This window comes from Sciurus carolinensis, unplaced genomic scaffold, assembly GCF_902686445.1.
Source record: "Sciurus carolinensis unplaced genomic scaffold, mSciCar1.2, whole genome shotgun sequence".
NCBI classification, from domain to species: Eukaryota; Metazoa; Chordata; class Mammalia; order Rodentia; family Sciuridae; genus Sciurus; species Sciurus carolinensis.
The window spans coordinates 137,259-160,913 of NW_025920144.1; the positions used below are offsets into that span (position 1 = coordinate 137,259).

The 23,655-nt window shown below is 51.4% G+C and overlaps 1 pseudogene; it reads right to left on the reverse strand.

The window, feature by feature from the left end:
• Positions 1-23,655, reverse strand: part of LOC124974359 (N-lysine methyltransferase SMYD2-like) — a 94,037-nt pseudogene that overhangs the window by 49,271 nt on the left and 21,111 nt on the right.

The following is a 23,655-nucleotide window of genomic DNA, read 5'->3' on the forward strand; positions in this document are numbered from 1 at the left end:
CTAACCTTGAACGCGACACCTTCATTTTATGAAAACTCTTGGTAAACAAAGTTCAGTCTATTGTCCGGAGAGACGACGCTCCACATGAGGTCATGACACACATGCTTCTTTGTATCTCAGAAAGCCAATGTGTGCCTCTGTCCAGTGAGGTTCCAGGTGGGCCCCGCTTTGCTGATGGTTCTGGTTCGAGGTCCGAGGGGTCCACTATGTTGGAGGGGGTGTGAACAGCTGCTGTACCTTGTGTGATGTGCTGAGGGAAGAACTCCACTCCAGGGGTTGGATTGTCAGCCAGTGGCTGGTCGACCCTCTTCAAGATGGTCCCCAGGGGTCCCTGCTCTTAGGTAGCCCCCTTTCTTGGCATGTGGGTAGGACCCGTCACTCTCTTCTGACCCATGGGAGATGGAAAAAATGATTGCTGCCACTTCCACATCTTACGTCATGTAAGATTTCATTTGCCGTCTTGTCAGCAGACTCTGGTGTCCACAAAGTAAGTCGCCACGTTGGGAAAGCCCACGTGACCAGGAACTGGAGGTGGCTTCTGGAGACCAGCCAGCTGGGAACTGAGGTTCACCGCCCAATAGCCCAAAGATACTGCATCCTGTCAACGAGACCAAAAGCAAAACCTTCTCCTGTTGAGCTTTCAGATGAGACCCACCCTGGTCAATAACCTCTAGGCTCACATGAGACCCTAAAGATGGCTCTCGGGTCAGAATGCCTGAGTGGGTTCCTGACGCAGAAGTGGTGAGATCAAAAAATTTTGCGCAGTTTTAAGGCACTAAGTTCACAGTGACTCCTTAAGTAACGAATAAACTAGAATTTCATTTAAATGGAATTGTACAGTATGCATTCTCTTGTCTGGCTTCCTTGACTCGACATAATGCTTTTCAGCTACAGCAGGATCCCTGGTTGTGTTAGCTGTTTCTTTTGGTTGTGGAGTAATCTTCCATAGTACTTTTTAAAAAGTACAACATTTTAAAGCCCATTTATACCAGTTGCTGGTCTTTGCGTTCCCCTAACCCTTCCTTCCCGGAATCGAGCCAATTAGAATTTCTTCTTCTCCAACGACTGGTCAAGTTTCCTTCCCGCTCCACGTTTGCTTGGCCCTGTGTGGGGTGGCCTCCAGCTTCATTTGGGAAGCTGGGGACTTATCCCTCAAAACACAGCTCGCAGCACGTCTCTGGAGAGTCTTGTCAGTTCGCTCTCCAGGTTATTTGCTTGGTCTTCCACTAATGCATTGCACTTCATTAAGTGATCTATGCATGCGTCTGTCTTTTGGGTCAACTGCTTAGCTCGTCGGGGGCAGGCAGCATTGTGGTTTAGATGCAAGGTGTGCCCCAAAAGCTCATGGGAGACGAGGCAAGAATGTGCAGAGTTGGAATGACTGGGTTACGAGGACCTCAAGCTCCTCAGTGCATGTGTCCCCTGATGTGGATTAACGGGGTGGTGGCTGGAGGCAGGTTGGGTGTGGCTGGAGCAGGTGGGTCAGTGGGGACCTGCCTTTGGGTTTATATTTTGTCTTCGGTGGGCAGAGCTCTCTCTGCTTCCAGTGGCCACATCCTGAGCTGCTTCCTGCCACAGCCTGCTGCCACCAGGTCCTGCCTCACCTCGGGCCTCATCAATGGACTGAAACTTCTGAAACCATGAGCCCAGACACTTCTTTCTTCCTCTAATTGTTCTCATCAGGTCTTTTTGTCACAGTCACAAGAAAGCTGACTCAAACATGCAGGGTTGAGCTCATCCAGAACCCCGTGTGGACTTCATTCACGTTTGTTGACTAAACGCTCTTCTGTACAGGAAGCAGAACCCGGCAGCTTTGAGTTCAGATTCCAGAGCCAGGCTGTGTTCTAAAATCTTACCTCTGCCAGTGACTAGCTGTGTGATTTAGGAATTAAGCCAGGCTCTCTGAGCCTTACTCCTTACCCAGGAAGCTTTTGGAGAAGCTGGAAACACCCAGGACAGCACTTGATGCAGAGTAAGCTCTCACTAAACAGGTGCTTGCTATTCTTCTTCTTGTTGCTTTTGCTTGATCTGGAGAAGCAGTGTTCTAGAAAGACGGCCAACCTGGAATTCACAGCTCATATTTAAGCGGGATGTTTCCAACCTGTGTTTCAGTTTCCATGTCTATAAACCAAGGATGGTTTCTCCTAAGACACTAGTGAACCAGTTTCTCTCTTTTTATTTTCCACCAGCTCTAAAAGCCATGACTCATCCCTAAGTCTGCCACAGAATTACTCCCAGTCTGACCAGTTCAGCCTGTTGGGCACCCTGTCTCCTGAAGTGTGCTGGGAAAAGTAAACAGAACACACAGCGCCCTTGGCCTCCCGTGGGCTTTATGGAGCTCCCTGTCTTGATGCCTTTATCATTCCCACATGTCCCAGGAGGGTCACTTCCTCCCAGAGAGACCTGGGTTCAAATCCCAGCTGCACCACTTCACCATCTGGATCACGTAAGTGGTTGGACCTCGCTGTGCTGCCCGTTGTTACGCAGGGATCCAGGGAGGCATGTCTTGGTGTCATTGTGTCACATGAGACAACACCTGGAGAATGTCATCGGCACAGTCTGGCACGTTAAAGTGAGTTAAAAAGTCTCTACTATTTTTGTTTGAGTCCTGTCCTACTCAGTGGGAATAGGAATGACCCTGGAGGAGCCCGTGGGTTCCAGGACTGTGGTGGAATTCCCTGTCCTTCATTGCCTCTGTTTCCCAAAGCAGTTTTTCCAAGAAAATTTCCCTCAAGGTCAAAGCGATTCAGGCAAGGTTCCAACTGAACCCAAAGGTCATTGGCCATCTGGGGCTGGCGAGAAAGAGCATTTTCTGGTGAGGCTGGCCTGTGACAATGGTGTCACATTCTTCTCTAGGATGAAGCGCATCGCAGGTGCGTCTCGAAAGCCACTCGGGTCCCCACATGTCCCACGATCAGAGTCCCAGCTTCTGCCTTCTTGGATCGTTGGTTCTTGACCTTTTAAGTGCCCTGGAGCCAAAGTGTCTGCTGCTCGGAGTAAACACGGCGTTCTGATAGAGGGGGACGGCTGACTCCTGTCCCCAGAGTCCTCGTGGTCTGTGTCTGCCTCTGCCCCGAGGGATGTGGAGTCCCCAAGTCGCCAGGGGACAGTGAGTTCCCATCTTGATGATAGATGTTGCTGGAAAAGAGGGTGGAGAATGTTTCTGTTGGATGTGGGAAGGTTGTGGGCCCTCCCTGGTGGGAGAAGGGTCCCGTGGTGCTCCAGGTTACCCACCCACCAAAGCAACTGGTGTCTCTGCGTCTCAGGGGACACTGCCTCCTGCCCCAGCTCTGGAGGAGCTTTGGGTGTGTGTCTGTAGAGTACCCCCTGCAGCACTGTGTCCAGCAGGGGCCCAATAAATGCTTGGTGGACCTGAGGAGTGACCATGGGGCTTGTTAGGAGAGCTGGCTTGGAGAAGGCATTCAGAAAATCAGGGCGTCTCAACTGTCTTCTCCAAACACCTTGGATGCTCCCAGGTCGGGGGCTAATATTCTGCTTTACTTTTCTCCATGGATGATGGCCGGAGAAGCCAGGCTGCGTCCCACCTGATGGTAGGGATGCAGGAATTTGGGGTCAAGATCTCAGCAAAGGCAAATTTCCAAAGTGGGATCAAGCGGCTGGCGTCAGGGGGGCCAAGGGGACCGAGGGACACAGCAGGTGAGCGTCTGCTCCAGGAAGTCCAGAACACCTGAGCTCCGTTGCTGCTTTTATCACTTCACCCCCTTTGAAACTTGCTGAACCCCGTGTGGAAAGGGAGCAGAGTGTGACCCAGGACCCTGCGCGGCGGGTGGATTCAAGGAGGTGACGCACGCTAACCACCTCGCTCCTTGCCAAGTGCCTGCGCCTAGTCTGTGTTCACAGAGGAGTTTCTTCGTTAATCACGGCATTAATATCTCTATTATCATCCTGAATAACTTGCCGTTACTCTTAGTTTTCCGAGGGTGATGGCCGTGGCCTTGGCCTTGGCCGCCTGCTTTCCCAGGTCAGTAGCTGGAGACAAGCTTGCTGCTTGGGCGCCCGGGGTGCAGGCCAGAGGAGGGGTGCTGACAGGGCCAGGCAAGGAGCCCGCTGCTGGGCTCAGTCTAATTATACCCCAGCTGGCCGCCGCCCCAGGAGCCTCCTGCCTCCTAGCAGACTGCCGCTGTCGCCTTCAAGACCTGAAGTGTCCTCCCTCCTCTCTGCTTGTCCACCATGTGTGGTGGCAGGGGGAGGCCTCGGCTGGGCAAGGGGAGGGAGACGGGGGACCGGGGATGTTGGGGCTGTGGGTGGAGAGAAGTTGCTGAGCGCCAGGGTTGGAAATCGGAGGATCAGGAATGCTCAGCTGTTCGTGGGTCAGACTGACCTCCTCCCAGGCCGGGTCACGCATGGGCCTCTCGCGGGCACTCAGACCAGCCGAAATCTGACACGAGGCCCGTCACCCCTACCTCGGGCTTCCAGGCACAGCTCCACACCCGCTCACTCCATCCATCCCAACACATGTGTGTCCTTGCTCTCCCTTCCCTCCTGGACCCCCTCCCGGCCTCTCACCTGGCCTCCCACCTGGTCTCCCACCTGGCCTCCCTCCCGTCCTCCCACCTGGCCTCCCTCCTGGAGACCCACTCCTGCATCCTGTGGTGTAGAGCACTTGGGGTCTGGAGGCTCCAAACCCCTCCATGTTTGCTGGCGCCCATGGGCTTTACCCAGGTTCATTTCCACGGTCACCCGTCTCCCCTCGAAGGCTGCTCCAGCCAGGCGAGCTCTCGTCAGCCCTGTCCCTTGGCCCAGTCTCCTCCCTCTGCTCTTGGCCTCCTCCCCGCTCCTCCTTCCCTTTCTCAGCCGGATGCTCCACCTGGGAGCACTGTCCTCCCGTGAGCCCCGTCCTCCCGTGAGCCCCGCGGCTGTCCTGGGCGTTCTCTGCCATTGCAACTCGGCCACGGCCTGTCCGCTTGTCCAGGCCCCCCGCCCTCAGGGTCTGGGTGGGAAGCAGGACCCTGAGAGGCTCTGCTGTGGGGCCTGGCATAGCCGGGAGCTCAGGGCAGCTCTCACCTCTTCTGACACAAGCCCTTCCCCTTCCACGCCTCCAGTGTTTGCTGAGAGGTGGGGCCGGAGTCTCTGGTTTTGGACTCACCTGGTCCAGGTAGTGAGCCCGAGTCTTCCCTGTGTCCCTGCCGGTGATCTGCTGTCCACCATTCTCCGTCCTGCCCGCTGCCTGCCAGGGGGCCTCGACCTCTGTCATTGCATGGACAAGCCCTCTGGCCACTTGGCTTCCTGCCGGGGTCAGCCAGTGGGGACAAGATGGGCGCTCAGAGGCAGGAGCAGGGCAGGGCTCCTCCCTGCAGAGGGCGCTCTCTCTCCTCCGGGACCTGCCCGCTCCCCAGGGCACTGGCTCGCCACCTCTTTACCCACGCTTTGCACCACTCACCTCTGGTCCCTTTGGTCCCGTTCCAGTCTGTCACCCACTTCCTGCTGGGACGCTGACCCAGAACACGCATGTTTTAGTCATGTTTTTGTCACGGTGACCAAAAGACCCTGAGAAGAACAATGTGGAGGAGGAAAAGTTTATTCGGGCTCACAGTTTCCGAGGTTCAGTCCGTGGTCGGCGGACACCAGAGCTCTGGGCCTGAGTGAGGCAGAACGTTGGTGGCGGAAGGGCCTGGTGGAGGAGAAGAGCTCCGTTCATGACGGCCAGGAAGCAGAGAGCAAGCTCTGGTCACCTGGAGGCCCCCAGTGACCCTCCTCCTCCAGCCACACCCGCCAGTCTGCAGTTACACCCAGCTAGTCCACCATGGGTTAATCTCTTGACCAGATTAGTGCAAACAGGTTGCCTTGGACATAGGGCCCAGCAAGACTTCTGTTCCTCCTGTCCATCCATCTTCCCACCCTCAGGCCAATGACTGTCCAGCCACCTCCAGCACTAACCGCCATTGCAGGCCACCCCCAGATGGAGGGTCTCGTCACCCAGGCAGCTGGGTGGCACCAGGAGGGCCTCTGCCAGTTGCCAAGGCGGCCAGATTACAGTGTCTCCAGCAGGGAGACTCGCTTGGCAGCCCCAGGGACTCTTGCCTTCTTGGAGTTCCTATAAACCTTCAAGATGTCTGTGGTGGCCACAAGAGTGAGCCTTGCAGACCTCCAGGGACAAGGAGGTCACTCTCCAAGGGCTCCAGCTGCTGCTGGGACAGCCGCTGCTTGTTGGACTCTGCAGGCTGGTCCCGCAGTGACTGGGGAGGAGGGACAGGAGGCAGCCCGTTCCCGGGCACCGCAGGGCTCCTCTGGGGTCTGTGAGGGTCTTGCAGCTCCTTCCTTGGACTGCCCAGCAGTGGAGGCTGCGTCTGCCTCCGCCCACCCGTCCCATCGGGTCAGGGTCGAGAGCCCCTGTCCTGGTCTCTGCCAGCCTTTCCCGCTCCTTCCCATTTTCTTCTCACACTGGCATTTCCCGCCTGGCCCCGCATCACCCAGGACCTGGAGGAACACACACGCACCAGCACGGTGTCCCACGGGTGTTCAGAAATTTTGGAAGATTCACAGCAGCTGGGGCGGAAGCCACAAAACAGGGGCCGGGACTCGGGGGGTTATGTGGATCCTTCCGAGTTCCTAGTTGCCATTTTTCCCAACAAGTCCGTTCCCTCCAGATTTCTTCAGGTGAGAGGGACCTAGAGGAAGCTTGGTCACATGACCTGAATGCTGGGGATGCCTTGCTGGCCCGCTCCACCACTCTGGTCTTCACCTTCCTCACCTGTGAGCTGACTGCGGCCCCCTCCCTGCTCTCGGGGTTGTTAGGAGCATCAGATAAGAGCAGGTGGGCTTGGCGCATTGGCTGGCAGACAGGAGGCTCTCTGGCCAAGCTGACGGCTCGGGGCTCGACTCTTTACCCACAGCCCCTTCGGCAGGCTGCTCCGTTTCTTTCTGAAGTTACTAAAGGGCTGGGCCTGAAAGTCAAAGCCTTTTGAGTTTCCAGACTACTTCCAATCCCCCCAGCCACTTGCAGGGGTTGAGGAGGCTGAGGCGCCAGTCCCGATCACGCGGCTGCTTCTCAGAGGAATCCTGAGCCTCGGTTTGCTCATCTGTAAAACAGGGGCTTAGGTATATTCCCCAAGGTTTTTGGAGATCAGAGGTCAGCAAGGAATAGCTGCTTCTGCTGTGGCTGCCGCCGTCCGTAATCGCTCTCGGAATGTAACGGAGCTCTGACTCCCGGACCGTGCTGACTCCACGGACTGAGAGGAGAGTTTGGGAGTGGCCGTCTCAGCTAAATGAGGGAAAGCCGACACACAGGGGACCGAGTGTCCGGTTCGTCCTCCCCATCTCCTGCGCTGACACCCAGCGGGTAACCCCACCTAGCTTCAGCGTCTCCTCTGAGGACCCTTCCTCCAGGTCTCAACCTCCTTATCTGTAAAATGGGAACACTTGCTCATTCCAAGCCCCGAGGCTTGCCCGTTCCTCAGAGATGCCCAGGTGGGGTTAAAGAACGGGAGTGGGCAGCTGGAGAATGCACCAGCCATTTGCAAACTCAGAATTCTCCCAGCAAATGGCCACTGTGACCGATTTGGCTTAAGGAGGCCGCTGAGCCTTGAATGATCCGAGGTCTTTCACGGCTGGAGATGGATAGTCCTTCACAGGAGCTGGGAGTTATTTCGTCTTTATTTTGAACTCAGCACCCCTGGATCGATTTCTTCTAATCTGGGTATGTGCTGATTTGCACAGGAAGGAAAGAGCACGTGTGCTGGGGTCTCTCTTGATCTCAGATCTCCAAGCTCCTCTGAGGACCGATGTGTTGGCCCTGCCAGGTTCAAAGTCTGCCTGGGGCCAAGAGGACTCCAGAGACCAAAAGAAGACCGGGAACTGGGGATCTGAGTGACAGTGAGCAGCCACTGAAAGCTCGTTGGTGCCTGATGAGCATTGTTGGTGTGGGCTGTTCCCTAGGGACCTGTTCCCTGGGCGCTCTCTGCCAGCTCTGAGGTCGGTCACATGGTCCCAGCTGTCCATCTGCACAAGTGAGAAGACTGGACCCAGGAAGGTGCAGGTGTCAGCAAGGATGTTCCGCCAGCTTCCCCCACGCCCCTGGGGCCTCGGGTGGGTGAGTTTCTACCCCTGATCCTGGGGATGAATGTGCTGGGTGTGGGTCTGGCCCAGAATCCACTCAGCAAAGACTTGCTTTTAACTGGTGTCCAAGTTCACCAGCTTGGACATTCCAAAGCTCGTGGCCTGAAACACCCTCCTGACCACTGCCCAGCTGAAATGAAGCTTTCCTGCTGCCCCTTGGCACCCTGTGTGTTGAAGCCGGGTCTTCAATGAGCCCTGGACGTGCAGGTGTTGGAAGGTGGGTCCCTGTCTGGGTGGCCATCAGGAGGTGGCAGAAACTGTTGGAGGAGGTAGGTCACTGGAGATGCATCTGAAGGGGGTTCTGGGACCCTGCCCCCCCTCTCTTTCTGCCCCCCCTTTGCTTCTGGATCCCATGTGCTGAGCTGCTCTGTTCCACCACGTCCTTCTGCCATAATGTCCTGACTCATCACGAACCCAGAAATGGAAGCCAGTGATCCGGATGGGAGTCTCTGAAACCCTGAGTCCCTAGACCTGTCCTGCATGAAGTTGGTGGCTTAAGTTTCCTCCCAGGGATGCAAAGCCAGCAGGCTGTACTTCTGTGCCCCAGCATTAGGTAGTGCTGGGATAGAGCACTGTCGTTTCTGATGTGAAAATTTAGCTGCCTTACTACCCTGTGGGCTTTCTGAGAGGAGGAAGCACATCTCTCTTTTGTTCAGGAAATATCCATGGGCCGAGAAGCTGTGCCAGGTTTTCTCCTCATGAATCATTGTGGGTTCTATGAATTGGGAAAAGTGGCCTTTCCCAGCAGAGTAATCCAATGAGACTCATCAATAGCAATTAGACAAGCTTGGCATCTTCTGCTCACCCATCTGAGTCCTTCTGGAACATCTCAATGGACGTTGCCTTCACCAAGTTGATTTTCATAAGGTCTTAAAACTATATCCAGGTATCAGGTCAGAATAGAAGATTTGTCTGTTCGCTTCAGGAATCGAGGGTCTCACATTGTTACTATTCTTGCTTCATTTGGCTTTTTTCTTCTGTTTCCTTGGTTACTTCTTTTGATCAAAGTTGTGCTCACGTCTGGATGAGACACGGGGCAGACTGTTAGTTCCCCATTTTCTATCCTTTCCCCATCTCTTCTTGAGAAGAAGGTTCATGTTTTGTTCACAGCAGCACTAAGTCCAGCCAGACCCAGGTTGCAGATCCTAACAACTCTTCCAGTTTTCCAGTTTTCCTTATGGCTGGGATAGTATGTGACCTAGTCCTGTCTAAAAGGTTTGTTACAAGACATTCTGGGGGAACATTTATTCTCTTGAACATAACTGCAACACTTTCCCCTTCTTCTTTTTCCTATCTTGAATTTAGATATGATGGCTGGAGCTACAGCAGCTGTTTTGTCAAAACCTCCTTCAAGACGTAGTTGAGGGGCTGGGGTTGTGGCTCAGTGGTAGGGCGCTTGCCTAGTACATGTGAGGCCCTGGGTTTGATCCTCAGCACCACCTAAAAGTAAATAAATAAAATAAAGGTATTGTGTCCACCTACAACTAAAAAAAATATTAAAAAATAAAAAGATGTAGTTGAGGTGCTGAATCAGAACCTTCAGCTGATCATCTGCAGAATTTGTGTTGTGGAAGATAAAAGAATTCCTATCAAATTAAGGCACTGCAGTGAGACTTCCTATACTTGAAGCTGGATGTATTACTAATGGATAAAAGGACATTTCCAAACCTCTCTCTCAAATGCAAACTATAGTCCTGATGTTTATTGGCATTTTACTGACCCAGATCTCTTTCCCTCAAAGACTTGAGGACCTTTTATTCTGTGCCAGGTGCAATATTGCTGTGCCCATTTAACAGATGATAATGCAGGGGGATGAAGAGCCAAGATCCACCGTGCAAATTTTCAAAGCGGACCCCAGGGCCCTGAGGCACACACCGTGCCTTCCATCCCGGGACCACATGCTGTCCCTGGTTGGCAGAGCACACCGTTCACATCCCGTAGGAGGATGAAAGGCCCAACTCCATGCTGCCAGAACCTCAGACAGTGGTTCCAGCGAGTCTGGAGGCCCGAAACCAGCACTTAAGACTTGCATGCTGTTCTTCTGGCTTGGAGATTCCTGCCACAGCTTTGAGATTCTGGAATTCATCGCACAGAGACGTCCGACTGCGTGCAGGGGCGTGTCCGCAGGGGAGCTACCTGTGCCGGCACCGAGGTGGCGGCCTCCGAGCCCCACATGCGTCCTGAGACCTGTGGTGTGCACACCACCGTGCTCGGCCAGGGACATGGGACCCATCGAAACGCCCTGGAGGGGAGGCTGGGAAGGAAGGCATAGCAGGAGATGTCAAGGCACTTTCCTCCCCAGGGAAACCACCACGTCGTCATTTCCAAACGTGGGGTACAGCCGCGCCTTCTCTAATGAAGAGGCTGCCTTCTGATCCGCCTGCGAGGACGACCTTTTACGCGTCTGCAGCATCTTTTCACTGAGTCAGACCCCTTCTAACTCCGTTTTGTTGGCTAAAAATATCTTGGTCCAAACACAATCCCAACATCAGAAGACATTTTATTTTCAGATTTGTGATTTCCTTTTTTTTTCCCCCTAAAGACTTTATTTGTGTCCTAGTTCAGCAAAGATGACTCTGCAATGGTTCTTTCCCTGGACGCTTTCTGTCATTGCTCTTCTCTTTTGTACTATTTCTAGAAGTTCCCTGTCCCCTAGAGTCAATTAAAAAAAATAGGTAATACTTCTGTAGCCTTTACCATCTGCTAGGCACATGTAGGAACTCGCTTAGGTTCCACAATACCATAAGGGGTAACTACTATTCTTTAGCCCCATTTTACAGAACAGAAAACTGAGCACAGAGAGGTTAACCAACTTACCTAAGGGCATTCAGCAAGCCAGTGGCAAGGTGAGCAGTCTGCAGCTGATGAGAATCATTTGGTAACAATAGCCAGCACTTGCAAGCACCTTCCTTAATCACCTCCATAACCTGTGGGATGCTAATGATTATTGCCACTGTTTCACAGATGAGGGACTTGAGGCTGAGCTGCCTCCCTGATCGGGTCCCTGATTTAATAAAACGCAGACACTTTTCAGCAGGAACGCCCTCTGCCCTCCATGTGCCCTGCTTGCTTGGCCACTGCTGCTCACTGCCCTCTCTGCAGACCCTTCCTCAGCCCCTCCATCGTCTGAATTAGATGCTCCCAGCTCCGTTCCTTCATCACCCCAAACTACAACAGCCGGCTTCCTTCTCTGTCTCCCCCACCAACCCCGCAGCTCATTAGACAGCACACATTTTTAGTAACACAAGTATTAGAAACACCAAAAACTACAAAAAAGAAAAAAATAAAATAAAACCACCCTGCATTCCTGGAGATAGCTAGGTGTCTCTGTTTTGTATTTCTAGATGCAGATGTATTCTAGATCGATACAACTCAGACAACGTGGGCCTTAGGTCGTAAGCGTGCGATTCAGTGGCGTTCAGGGCCCAGATGATCTGGCACGACCCCCCCTGGAGCTTCTTTATCACACCAAACAGAAATCTGCGTGCATTACGTCGGGGAGGATGGAATTAGGTCATCGGCAGGAGGACAGATGGAGCTTGAGAGCATCCTGCTAAGTGAAAGGAGACCTGCTCAGAAAGTCACGGGTTGTATGTTTTCTCTCATCCGTAGAAGCAAGAGAGGGAAAAGGGAAGAGAAGGTGGCAGCAGATCTCCCGAAAATCAAAGGGAGCTTGGTGGAGGGAAGGGACCAGGGGCGGGAGGGAGCAGTACCATCGCCTTCCATTGTCCCGTGCGTGCACGTACAGACCTGGAGGAGGCGGGCCCACCACCACCTACCACTGAGCTGCACCAATACAAATAAGGAAAAAAGAAAGAAAAGAAACCTGTATCCTTTCAACAGGACCCCAGGCCTCAGGAACCACTGTTCTGTTTTCTGACTCTGAACTTGCCCAGAGTTCATTAAAGTGGGACCCTAAAACATCTGTCCCGTGTGTCTGCCATCTTTCGCTCACCGTGACGTTTTCCAGCTTGGCCCGTGTCCTTGTGCCCAGTTGGAATTCTCTTCCCGTCTGCGGCTGAGGGATGCAGCCCACCGTGTGGAGACCCTGCTCCATCCATCTGCTCCTCAGCTGCGGGCACGGGGGTCGTCTCACCCTTTGGCTGCTGGGAATCATACTGGGAGGTCCTGCTTTCGGTCCCTTTGGGTAAATTCCCAGGAGTGGCATTGTTGATGGGCATGGTCGTCTCAGGCTTAGCTTTTTGAGGAACCACCCTGGCTACCCGCGGTGGCTGCACCATCAGACGTTCTCACCAGGGATGCAGAGGGTCCATACCCTCAGTGACACCTGTCATTACGGGACTTTTGAATACGGCCATCCTGACAGCCTCTGGGCGGTTCCTAATGGCCAGAGCTGCTGGTCCCCTCCTGAGCTTCGCTCCTGTAATAGGAGGTCTCCGTAGAAACACAGAGATGTCTGGCCGAGCCCTCTGCACCCCGATTTAAAACATGATTTAAAAAATCAAAGTATAATTTAAATAGCAAATGTAGCCTTTTTAGCAAACCATGTGATGACAAAGGTGGACGGGCCGGTAGACCACCTGGAGAGTTTCCGTGGCCGCTCCCGCCATGGTGACACGCTCCATCTGCACCCGGCCCTCTCCCCGCGTGCATTAATCACATTGCTTCTGGAAGGACGCTCTCGCTGGGTTTAGGACCGACCCTGACCCACTGCGATCGCATCTCTGTCTGTGTGTTGGGTGGTGCTGGGTGGAACCCAGGAACTCGTGCTTGCTAGGTAGCTGCGCTACTGTGGGGCCACACCCTCAGCCGCACCCGCCCCTGGGTCCTTGCTTTCTTTCGTCTGCAGAGGTTCTATTTCCAAACAAGTCACACTCGTGGGTACCAGAGGTGAGGACTGGGACACATCAATTTGGGGGACACACTTCAACCTACTGCATAGCTTCATAATCAACATACAGAACAGTTCTTACCATGAACACCCTAATTCCACGACTCTTTTCTTTCAATGCAAAAAAAAAAAAATCACAACGGAGCCTCCATCTCCTTACCACTGTATAACCTTCCTCAGGCTCATAATGAAGGATCACGTGCACCTTTTGCATGTCCATAAATTCAGATCAAAGTGTCCATCATCATTTAAAATAAATGCACAGTAGAGACGTCAGTTTCCTGAAGGACCCACACCTATTGGGTTCGACTGGGCCAGCTCAGCATGGAGGAGGGGCCTGATGCCTGTCCGGGCAGCGAGTAAGCAGAGGCCCAGCCTCTGTGGCCTGGGAAGGTGCTGCCGGGCTGGGCTCTCAGCCTGGCAGCGCCACGTGCCGTGTCCAGCCTGGCGTCCTCCAGGGCGAGTTCCTCTCCTCACCATCTGAAAACCTCCAGTGACTTTGAAGTCAGCTGCCTGGAGGGTCTGCGATATGCCGTCCCCCCACAGGGGCTCTCCCCTTGAGGTTTCCCTGTGGGGTGGAGGGACAGGCCAACTCTCTCCAGGTTTTATAAGCCGATAGAACAGGGCTGTCAAGTGCTCTTTATGGGAGAAGAAACAGGAAGATGGTTTGTTTTGCAGACAGCGGGTTATTGGGTAATTACATTTTTATAGAGCTGTTGTGGGACAAATCACGGCCCTGCTGTCCCCTTTGATGCTAAAAGGCAGACGGCCCCATAAAGATCAGAACAAGGGAAGGTGAAAGGGGTCAGGGACAGAGCTGCCCCGTGGGGTCAGCTTCTGCCTGGAAGTCCTCCCCACCAGGTGGCCCTTGCGAGAAATGCCCTCCTCTTGCTCTTGCCGTGTGTGTGTGTGTGTGTGTGTGTGTGTGTGTGTGTGTATGTGTGCGTGTGCGCGTGCGTGGGGCAGAGTCACGTTCATGCCATCTCTCCCGCCTCTTTCTGACTGCAGGCAGAGAAAAGGAGGCAGCAAAAGGAATTCACATCAGGCCAACTCCAGGGCGCGGCAGACCCGCTCACTCACTGGTTCACTCACTCACTCATCCATTCACTCATCCATTCATTCACTCACTCACTCATCCATTCACTCACTCACTCATCCATTCACTCACTCACTCATCCATTCATTCACTCACTCACTCACTCACTCACTCATCATTCATTCACTCACTCACTCACTCACTCACTCACTCACTCACTCTCTCACTCATTCACTCACTCACTCATCACTCACTCACTCATCCATTCATTCATTCACTCACTCACTCACTCATCCATTCATTCATTCACTCACTCATTCACTCACTCACTCACTCATCATTCATCCTTCAATCACTCACTCACTCATTCATCATTCACTCACTCACTCATCCATTCATTCACTCACTCACTCATCCATTCATCCATTCACTCACTCACTCATCATTCATTCACTCACTCACTCACTCATCCATCCATTCATTCACTCACTCACTCACTCATTCACTCACTCACTCACTCATTCATTCATTCACTCACTCACTCATTCACTCACTCACTCATCCATTCATTCATTCACTCACTCACTCATTCACTCACTCACTCATCCATTCACTCACTCACTCATCCATTTATTCACTCATCCATTCATTCACTCGCTCACTCACTCACTCACTCGCTCACTCATTCATTTATCCATCCATCCTCAGGCATGCATTGAGGTATGTGGACACTTGCTTAAGAGTCTGAGCTGCCTTCGCCTCCTTTCCCTGAGGGTCCCTGTATTCATACATTTGGTGCCTACGAGTTGAGGGCCTACTATGTGTCCTGCACTCTGGCTGTGATGTTAAAGACCGCAGAAGAGATGGAGAAGACGGTCAATAGAGAAGGGCGCCTGGGTAGAACTCAGGCATAGTCAGCACTGAACCAGGCACGATTTGGGAGGGCTGGGCCCACAGGAGCCCACGCGAGGAGCATAGCTGGTGGGACACAGGGGCAGGTGAGCCAGGGCTTGATAGACAGAAGGAGTTGCCCAGGCCGAGGGCTGGTGGTGCTGGAGACTCTGGTGGGGAGAGAACATTCTAGACCAAGGGAGAAAACTCCATCCAGGCCCCTTGGAACAGGAGAGCATGAAGCTTTTAAGAAGCTGTCCTAAGCCAGTGTGGCGCTGGGGAAGCCCAGCCTGGACGCTCTGCCTGGAGCCCTTCCCCTGGCTCCATTTCAGAGACGACCTTCCTTTGCAAAAGCAGAATGGGCTGCTGGGCTATCACCTCCCCAGCCAGAAATTCAGAGAGAAGTCCTGTGGGGCACAAGTTTGGGGAAGCCAGTGTCGCGGTGCAGAGAGCACCTCCTAATCCTCCTCTTTCTTTGGGCTCTGGAAGGTTCTGGGAAGTTGTTCATTGCTATTCCTTTTCCTGGGAGGTTTGGACCAGGGCCGAGGGTCTGGGTTTCTACAGGTCCCGCCTGGAGACCAGTGTTTGTTTCAGACACTGTTTCAAGATGGCCACGTCTTCAGGAAGCCCCTTTCCCACCTCCCATGCTGACTTCCTGTGGAGACAGGCACCTTAGTAAATGATTATTTATTTGGCCCTCAGCCCCTTCCTTGTGTGTTGGGTTTCCTGTTGCGACCTCAAGCCAGAATCTGAGGCTTCTTTCTTAAAGGGGCCTCTGCAACTCTGTGCTGCTTACTCTGTGAGCTGGGGACCCCCTGAGACAGCTTTCCCCTGGGGAGCTTTCTTACCCTCCTCTTACTGTGTGAGATAGAGGCTCTCCAAAGCAGAGCTTGCTGGGACTGAGGGGGTCCCCAGTTCCAGTGGTGCATGCTCAGGTCCTTGGGGCTGGACACCAGGCAGCAGAGGCCCAGGACGAGGCGTTGACAGTGGTGGAGGAAGTCGGCCCAGAGCTGGGCTTTCGGACTGACCCGCACACCTCAGCTGTCTTGGTGCTGAGCAGAGGCCGCGGCCCTCACCGAGGTGGGGGCCAGGTCCGGGGGCCCAGGAGTGGTTAGGCTCTGACACCTCGGAGCTCCTCGCTGCTGCGATTGCTCTCTCTGTGCCCACTGCCTGGAATGTCCCTCCCTTCCTGCTCCTGGGACATCTCCACTCAGGAAGGGTGCAAAACATTGGGCAGCCTGGAGGCAGGGCTGAGCTTGGTGAATCCTGGGGTGGGGGCTGCAGATGGGCCAGGGGTGAGCTGGCGGGCAGGTTTGAGACACAGTGACAGGGTCTGGTTTAAGCTTTGAAGGGACACTTGCTGCAGAGATGGCTGTCACTCCTTCCTGTCATGCTCACTGTGCTGAGAGGCGGTTCTGTCTTGGTTGGATTTCATAGATGCCAAAACGGAAGCACAGAGAGCTTAGGTAATTTGCTCAGTGTCCCACGGTGAGCAAGGGGCTGAGCTGGGATCCCATCCCAGTTGCTCCCACTCAGGCGCCTGGCTTCCAGGAAACCTCCCCTGGGCTTTCCAGAGCTGGGTGAAGAGCCCCTACCTGCCAACTTCACTTTCCTGGGCCTGAGTTTTGCAAAATGGGTCGGAGAGCCCCAAGCTTGCCTTATTCCAGGGACAGCACTCTTGGAAAAACCCAGTGAGATTAATTGCAAAGTGTGTGTATACTCATGCAATTAGAAAAAATGTAGCTCCTATTTATTGAGCACCCATGGGGAGGAAATCCCTGCTTTGCATTTTGTTCAATGCCTGTGACTTGTGTGCTACTGTTACCTCAATGAACCTGGCTCAGAGGCAATGGTCCAAAATTTGGAATGAATTCATACAAAGGATCTCATTGGATTTTTAAATTTTTCTCACTAAGTCTTCCAAAATTTCAGATTTCTCCTCTCTAACAGACATAATATCTACTTCCTACAGAGGTAGTGAGAATGCCCTGCAGTCACCTGGGTCCCCTCCTAGGGAGTGATCAGTTACCTGGTTCTTACCCGTTCTTCCAGATACTGCATGCAAATAATGCATGCAAATAACTTAGCTAGTATCCGATATTTGTAATGCAATGGCCGTCATCTGATACTCTCTTGCTCTTTTCACTTCACCATGTGACTTGAAGGTGATTTCATCATAACACGGGTGGGACCACTTTGTCCTTATTAAATAGCTACATAGCATTCTATTGTGTGACTCTTTCAAGATCTTATTTATTTTTTGTTATTAACCAGAGCTGCAGTGTATTTTATTGTATGCATGTCTCCAGGCACATCCGTGAGGATCGTGTTTGGGTAAATACTCTAAAGAGGACTTGCTGGGTCAGGTTATACGTACATTTAAATTTTTGATTGGCATTGACAAATTACACATCAAAGAGATCGTACTCGTTTTTATCTTCCAAGTGCGTGAGAGTGCTTATTTGTCTCCAAGCTTGCCAATGTGGTATGTCGTATATATACCTAAGAGAGAGAAGAATAGTCCTGCTAATAATTTCTATAATAGCAGCTAGAAATGAACTACATGCCTTGTTGGTGAGAAAGTGAATTAAAAAGTGTATTATTTGTAAATAATGGGACATAAGGTGTTGGTCAAAAAGCAGAGGTGGGAAAGAACATACTATGGCCTTCCATGAAACTGGCTACTGACATGCACCCTGCCAGTAGCCCTATTGGGTACGTCTTTGGTGCCCACCAGCTGCAGCCCAGGGTGCCATCTCCTTTGTAGGCTGGAAGTACCAGGGGGTTAACACCCCTGCCAAGCAGTTCTGCCCCTTTGACTGACATCCGGCTCCCTCACTGCCTGGGGAGATGACTCTGGAGTGTGTCCCCCTCAGCAGGTCGAGCTCTGGTTGTCCACGGTGATGACTGGCTTGATAAGGCATTTCTATAAAAAAAAAAGTAACGAAATTCACGAAGGTGAACTCCTTTAGGCATAGAGTGTATTCACGGGGCTGTGCATCCACTATCTCTATTTCCAGAACATTTTCCCGATTCCAAAGACATCCCATATCCATGAAGCTGTCGCTTCCCACATCCTGGGCTTTTATTGGTTGGCTCTACTTCCTCGTCTCATTTCTTCACCTCCTCTAAAATCTACTTGCAGGAGAATCCTTGTCCCAAGTCAGTGGTTGGAGCAACCCACATAAAATGGCTTGGCAATGTCATATGAGGTTACAAAAAAAAAAAAATCCCAAGATGTTGCATGCAACCTGACATCCCCATTTATTAAATTAGGAAACTAAAGTAAATAGCAATTCTAGGAATTTTAGGAATAGCATTTTTTAGGAATCCATCTTAGGTGTGGAAATACCGTGGGGAACATACAAGCAAGGTCGATGACCTTGAGATCCGGGATAGTGGTTACTCGAGGCTGGAGGAGAGGAAACGGGCTGAGGGGGCCGCGGGTTGAGGTGAGGCATTTCAGGGCCTGGGGTTTTGCTGTGGTGGTGTGGAGCTCCCATAGCTCATGATGTTATTTTAAAAATGACTAATAGGATTATGAAATAGAAGCACGGTTGAAAGAGAAGGTTGTGTCAAATGCCCTCCCTGGAGCCTGCTTTTCCAGCTCTGTGGTAAGGGTGAGCCGAACCCTCAGCTCTACTGTTTCCGCTTCTTGTTCTCGCTTTCTACTTGATACTGTGAATTCCTTGCGCTTCTCTAGGCTAATTAGTAAAGGGGCATTTCCTGTTGGAGAATTATAATAATGTTTCCAACTTTAAAAAAATTGTATCCAGTTCTATGCAAATAATCAATGCAGACTGAGTCCGGAGAATCCAAGTTAGCAGGGGACACTACTTACATTTTCTGAGTTCCGAGACATACGCTGGAGAAAGAGGATTTTAAGGGATGCGTTTTACGTTGCATTGACTTGAGGAGGAATTTAATACACTCTTCCTTCCTCTTCCCTAAAGGTCATAATGCAAATGCCCATAAATAGGGAATAAGATATGTGACTGACCGTCACTCTTCCTGGCTGGTATACCGCCACTCAATCAAATTTGATAGACATGTTAATAAGCAAAGGTGTTCATGATTCACTATTAAAGAAGCAGGTTGAAGGACATGTTTTATTTGATTGTATTTTAAAGAAAAATTTTTATATAAAATAAGATATAATCTATTATGTATGCCCTGTATAATTACATATATGTTATCTATGTATATAATTATATAATAAATAATTATACGTGAGCAACCACATTTTATCTATTCATGAATATAGATGATTACATACTTCTCTGCTTAGAAAAAGATTTGAAAATAACTTACTTGGGATTGTTAACAGTGCTTTTTCTATGTAATAGAATTATGAAAAATTTCTTTGTTGTGCCTATCTATGAAGATATTAGAAATAACATATTACTTAAATATATATAATGACAGGGAGTTCTTACCCGTATAGTTACTGTGTTGCTTGTTTGGGTTATTGTTATTTTTTTACTTGTGTGGTTACTTTGTTGCTATGGTTTCTGTTGTTATTATTTTTTGTTTTGTTTTGTTTTGTTTTGGGGTACCAGAGATTGAACCCAGGGGTGCTCTACCACTGAGTCACATCCCTAGCCCTATTTTGTATTTTGTTTAGAGACAAGGTCTCACTGAGTTGCTTAGAACCTTGCTTTTGCTGAGGCTGACTTTGAACTCATGATCCTCCTGCCTCAGCCTCCTGAGCTACTGTGATTACAGGTGTACACCATGGTGCCCGGCTATTGCCGTTATTATACTTTTTACTTGTGTGATGACCTTGTTGCTATGGTGGTTATTGTTGTTATTGTTGTTGTTATTATCATTTGCTTGTGGGGTTACCTTGTTGCTATGGTTATTTTTGATATTGTTATTATTATTTACTTGTGTGGTTACCTTGTTGCTATGGTGGTGGTTGTTATTATTGTTGTTATTATCATTATTTTTATTATTTACTTGTGCGATAATGGTGCTGCCCTCTGCCCAATGCCCTCCGCTGTTCTTGCTCAGTCCACCACTGAATGAACCCTCTGTGTCTTTTGAATCAAGTTGCTTCCTTCTTACAGAATCCACATTTTACCACTGATGACTCTTCTTCTCCATCTTAAAAGCTCTTTGAAAAGCATCTTTTCTCCTTTGAACTTGCTGCTTCTTTCCACTTGCCTGGCCAAGTCCGGGTCCTGTGGTCTAAAGTTGCTCTTGCTATTACTACTGTTTTTTAAGACTGGTTGCTATGAAATCCGGTGTTCATCTGTGACATAGATAAATGCTTGCAGCCTGGCTGGCCCATCTCTGCGACAATGTGAGGGTTCTGGGAAATTTTGCCTGGGGAGAGATCGTCTGCCTCTGACATTTGAAAACCCAGAGATGGAGCAACTTTACAAAACTAAAAGCATGAGTAGCAACAACAGAAGAAAATGAAAATAAGTCTGTGTTTTGGGCCAAGGGCTCCTTCTCTCCTGCCTCATCTTGGCGAATGTTTTTTTTTTTTCTTCATAAGTCCCTTGGAAAACTGTTTTCCTTCTGACTCAACTTAGGGACTAGGGCTTTTCCAACAACTGAAATGCTGAGAAAATTCAGTACAATTGTATTCATTTTTGTTTTGAATGCCCTCTGGGAACTTTTCCTGCTGTGGACCAGGAGTTTGGGGTATCTTATCAAGAGCCAGGTGTTCCTTGGTGCTGAGAAAAATTGATTTATAAATAAAATGTGTTTTTAGAACCCCTGATCAGGACATGCTAGGTATGCAAATTTCTCTCCCCGTTTTCAAAGTTCTTTGTCTACTCTAGACCATAGGAATATTTGTGTTTTTTTTTTTGGAAAAACTCTTCATTGATTTATTCTATTTTTTTTTTCTGGTCTAAGAATTGGAACAGAAAGGCCATTTTTGTGCATGAAGAAGTGTGCGTCTTTCATTTCCTGATGTTGTATTTCTTTGATCACGTCTTCCAGTGTTGACATCTGGAGAAAGACCCCAGGAGGGTTGTTATAAGCAGCTACACGTTTTTGATCTGGTTCCTATATAATTCTTTGCCTTGGACACTCGCGGTGCTACCTGTGTTAGGGTCTTGCCAAAAATAAATCCACCCTGATCCTGCCAAGTCTTTTCATCCAACTGGAATTTGCGGGAAGCCCAGGGGACAGAGGAACCTGTGAAACGTCACCATATAGGTCTGGCGGCCGGTGGCGAGCAGAGGGATGCTCTCCAGAATGTCCACGTCCTGGTCCTGGAATCTGCAAGCGCTGGCTCTCACGGCATTCAAGTGGCCAGGGAATCAAGGCTGCCAGTCAGCTGACCCCAAGATGGGAGGTTTCTCCGGGATCATCTGGATGCTCCCACATCACCACAAGGCCAATGAGGGACACAGGACAGTGGATACAGAACGAGGCGGGGCGAAGAAGACGTGCTGCCCGTTGCTGGCTTTGAAGACAGAGCGGGGCAGGAGCCAAGTGACCTCTAGGAACTTCCCTAGAGCTTCCAGAAAGGAGCACAGCCTCACCTTGATTCAAGCCCATCCAGCCCTGTGTCCGACTTCTGCTGTCCAGAGCTAGAAGATGACCAATGGGTGCTGTGCACGCCCCTGGTGTCCTGGGTCCGTCTGCCTGAGGGTCCCTGTATCTGCGGGGGCTGGTGGCTCAGTCAGCTGGTGAACGGGAGGTGCTCAGACTTCACACCCCAGGGGCAGCCTTGGGTCAAGGCTGGATGGGAGCTGGAGACCGGGACTCCCATTCACGTCCCTCGGTGCGGAGCTCCTGAGTGGTGGGCTGCACCACATCTCAGAGGTCCTGGTGGGAGGGCCCCGATCTCACGGATGGCTGCTGTTCCGTAGCCTGCACTCCGCTGGCTCTGGGTCACGTGGCTTCCCCAGCAGGGTCATGGGGTCATCTGTTGGGACTCAGATCCTTCTCTCTACATCTTCTTCGGAAGAACTCAAACCGAGACCGAGGAACTCTGTAGTTTTAAAAGGACCCCACAGGCACGTCGATCAGCCTGTCACAACCTGGGGACCTTAACTTCATCCTGATGTAGAACAAACCCCTCCTGGGGTGGGGGACATTAATGACCCCGATAAGGAGAACCTGAACCCCGGAAAGCATGCTTGGTGACGTCAAGAGACGATGGTCAGGTTGCCGGCTGCGGGAGGATGCTGTGGTGACAACAAGGAGATTTCACCCTCTAGGGCCTTGTTCCGGGATGCTCCTAAGTCAGCTGATGAGGGCCGTTTGAGATGTCCTTGAAAATAAAGAAAAAGTTGCATGTGTACTCCGTGGTTCCCTCCGTCACCTGTGAGGGGTCCTTTCTGAACCACAGACAGTACTGAGCTTTGCACACGCGCGCACACACACACACACACACACACACTCCTCTCCTATGCATATGCCATGGTTTAGATGTGAGGTGTCCCCCAAAAGCTCATGTGTGAGACAATGCAGGAAGGGTTGAAGGTGAAGTGATGGGGTTAGGAGAGCCCTAACCCGGTCAGTGAGTTCCTCCCCCACGGGGACTAACTGGGTGGTAATGGAAGGTGGGCAGGGTGTGGCTGGAGGGGCCAGGTGGTTGGAGGTGGGCTTCCGGGGTCTCTTGGATCCCTGGCGAGTGGAGTCTCTCTCTCTCTGCTTCCTGGGGCCACGGTCCCTGCTGCTTTCCCTTCTGTCGCGGCCTCTGCCTCATCCCAGGCCCCGAGGAGCGGAGTCGGCCGTGGATGGACCGAGGCCTCTGAAACTGGGGGCCCCCCAGATAAACTTCCTCCTCTGAAGTCACTCTTGTCAGGTCTTTTGGTCACAGCGGTGAAAACACGGACTAAAATGATATACGTAAGGCTGATGAAGTTTAATCCATGAATCAGGCACAGTAAGAGATTAGGGTTTGACTCTGGCACGTCCCCCAAAGTCCCAGGTGCTGACGGCTTGTGCAGCGGTGCTCAGAGGTGGGGCTTGGGGCAGCGACGGATCGTGAGGGTTCAGCCTGGTCAGTGGATGGATCCTTTGACAGCTGAATGGGCTGATGGAGGAGGTGGCAGTGTGGAGCTGGGACCCAAGCCAAGGTCGTGGGTCCTCAGGGACCTGGTCCCCACCCCCTTCCTCTCTCGCCTTCTCTCTCTGCTTCCTGGCCGCTGTGAGCTTGGCAGTCCCTCTGCCAAGCTCTTCTTCCACAGAGTCCGGCCTCATCTCAGGCTCAAAGCAATGGAGTCCACCCGCCCTGGACTGAGACCTCTGGAATCATGAGCCAAGGTAAGTCTCTCCTCCGTTAAGTGGCTTACATTAGGTATTGGGGTCCCAGTGAGGAAAAGCTGACTGACGTCGACATCGACCACAATAACATAGAACAATTATAACGATACACTTCAGAGCTTATGGGAATGTTCCTTCTCTCTCAAAATACCTTCTGATCTCAGCTTGTGCGGCTTCATCTTGTGATGGTGTGAGATGATGCAGTGTGTGTGGGAGGAGATGAAGGGAGGATGACAGAGGCAGGGTGCTGGAGCAGAAGGCTACGCGTAAGGGCTGCTTGGATAAAAGCACTGTGACACTGTCGGTCTGGTGACCTAGTAACTGCTGAGTGATTAACAGGTAGGTAGCGTATACAGCACGGATTCGCTGGACCAAGGGCGACTCACTCTCTAGAGGACGGAATGATACTTAGTCATGGTACTCAGAGTATCATGCAATTTAAAACTTACGGGTTCTTTTATTTCTGGAATTTTCATTGACTACTTTCAGGCTGTGACCGGGAAGCAAACCCGTGGATAAGGAATGACGACTATAGATGAGAGATGGACAGCTGTGAGCTGAGGAC